Source organism: Branchiostoma belcheri, unplaced genomic scaffold (genome assembly GCF_001625305.1).
Source record: "Branchiostoma belcheri isolate BF01 breed outbred unplaced genomic scaffold, Haploidv18h27 scaffold203, whole genome shotgun sequence".
NCBI lineage: Eukaryota > Metazoa > Chordata > Leptocardii > Amphioxiformes > Branchiostomatidae > Branchiostoma > Branchiostoma belcheri.
In genome coordinates, this window is record NW_017803525.1 from 184,694 (window position 1) to 187,686 (window position 2,993).

Below are 2,993 nucleotides of genomic sequence, written 5' to 3' on the forward strand. Positions count from 1 at the left end.
ATTCACAAGGAGAAAATGGCGGGAACAGATCTGACCTTCGAGTATGAGTAGTGTCTATTAATCGCCAGTGACCCGAAATGGAACATGCAGTTTGTTTTGTTCTAATAACGCCAGATCTAACATGGTGGGGCGTGATCAGTGTTTGAGTAGTGTCAGTTATGATGTGGTCACGTTCGTTGTAGGCCATTGTTCGATTTTGATGACAATGACCTTTATTACGTATTATCATATAGCCGGACGGCGCGGACCAATCAGAGGCCCGGATACCCGTGCTGTTATTTCCCGATAACAGCACATGTGGTGTTATGGCGGAATAACAGCACATGTCGTGTTATGGCTGATACCATTATGTTATAGGGTATAGGGGCATGCGACTCTTTCTGTAAACCTTTGTAGCATTTTTCTGTCCAATAAACTTTTTTGTTTAGCTTCATTTAAACTACAATTTGCATTAAATGAAATTATCCATATTTGTTTTAAAGCGTATAATATATTCCAATGTATTTTTATGTATGTATATATATTAAAGCTGTTGTATTTCAAACAGGAATTGTGTTGATTGACAGTTTGGATAGGCTATATGATAATAATTTTAATGCACTGCCTTTTCCTCGTTGTATATGGTGTCATAACTGCATGGGCAGCTGCCATAACCACCTCATAAACCACCTCGTTCGCTTCGCTCACACGGTGGTTTATTCGGTGGTTATGGCAGCTGCTCATGCAGTTATGACACCATATACAACTCGGGGCAGTGCATTAACCCTTTATTATCATATAGCCGGATGACATTGACCAATCAGAAGGCTCAATTCCACATTCCTTATGATGCCGTAATGTCACAAATAGAGTCAAAACCTGGTATTTATTCATCCCAATCCATACATTAAACAACCCAATAATCACCCGCATATGACCTCAGGTGACCCAATAGAACGCGGCTCTAGTTCCAAAAAAATCCAAAAATAACTTGAGTTGTGTTCCAATGACCACGGGTGACTCCCATAAGCCCTCCCCTGTGTCCTCAGGGGTTTCCAGATGGAACTATGTTCTATGTTCTGTTCAGCGTGTACATATATGTGCAAGGGGTAATTTGTACATTGTGTCACTCTTAACTGCATCAGTTTGGGTACTTTAGGCTATCGTGTAAGCTATATGATAATAGCGTTAATGGCCCGCCCTTTCTCGGTGAATATGGTGTGATAAAGCCTTGTCAGTTGCTATAACCACCTCATAAAGCCACCTCTTTCGCTGCGCTCACTTGGTGGCTTTATGAGGTGGTTATATAACTGACAAGGCTTTATCACACCATATTCACCTCAGGGCGGGTCATTAACCCTTAACCCACGCCCTACATGAGCCAAATGTCAGATACCTGAGGTACAGGGGTTGGGGGAACAACTGCTACATTGCTCTGCTATGTCTATATCTACAAGATCTCATATCTCTTTTGAAACAAGTATGAACAAATGTACATAGTTTTCCATATACATGTACATCATAGTCCCTTGATGACATAATATGTTTGAACAATTCCTTTTTCGGTAAGTGCGTATACTTCTGTTCTTACTGAAAGGGACTAAAAAAAATTATAATTGATGCAGATATTTTGGTGGCTGTAAGACAATATCAAACTGGCAAGGCAGTATCAAAGTTACACTTTGTTTTAATTCACAATAATGTATATATCTTTTAACCGCCGGTGCAGTTAACAATGTGGTCGCAAGGTTACAAGTGTATGTATGTACACTCCGGGACATACATTCGTCATAAATAATGTATGTTTTCTGTGCCTGAAGCTGCATGATTAAAGCTCAACATAATTATACCAAGGAGGTTTAAAATCTTGATCATACTCAACGATTGTATGTGTTACAACGTATGGCAACTACCACAGTTCTAGAAAACTCCTTTACTTTGAATATGTACATGTATGTATAGTACTTAATATAGCTACTCTCCAAGCAGAGGTTTGGGTTTTGGTGGTATTTTAGCGTGTTTTTAGGCTTTTTATCGGGGTTTCTCTTTTCCACTAAATCCCCCCCCCCCAAAAAAAATCAGTGCGAAAGAGAAACCCCGATAAAAAGACCTAAAAAGACGCTAAAAATACCCCCAAAACACAAACCTCTGCTTAGAGAGTATAATATAGTACCGTCTGGGGAGTCTCCCCCTGTCTGCCAGGAGGAGGTCATGTGACAGGGCTTTACCCAATGATAGACAACTGTGGGGTTTTCAAATCTACCCAATATACCAGTAGTATTGTTGCTGTGCGTCTACTCGAAGGAGGCTTGGACTCGTTTGAACCCGAAAGGCTTGGCCGAGACACAGCTTTTATCACCAGATGTGACCACGGCGGAACTAAGACAAATCTCCCATTCTGTACAAGTCTGTGGGATGGCGTAGATTGGAGATATTGAACATGTCACGGCGCAGAGTTGGAAGATCACGGCCGTATTGTATCGTCCTAACCGGGAGCAGCACAGAGTTAGAAGTTGAACAAGATCGCTACCTGACCATCACGGGAACAAGTCATCGGATTATTCCTCTTGCGGTGACCACATCACATGGACTAGTGGGCAAATGGACACTGGAATTGTAATTGTGCACTCTGCACTCGGATACAACAAAGAAAATCCTGCCCTGGTAGCCAGTCTGGATCGGGAATCCAGCCAGCCCCCGTCGGCGGAACATGGCAGTATGCCCGCCGATCTACATTAGCACTACGGGGGAGTTGCACCCCGAGAGGATTTTACCGCTCGGGCAGAAACTCCCCCGACGGCCTAGCCTGGATGCAAGACCCATGGCATACTAGGTGTGCACACTAGAAATAACTTTGAGTCTAGGGTGCTATGACTCTGGCATCCAGGCTACCGAAGGCCCGATCCAGCCAGTCTACCAAGGCAGGAAAGGTTAGCCCTGGCACAGAAATTTACTGTTCATTAACGACAAATAAACGCACAGATAAAACAAAATAAACGTCAATATTACGCACA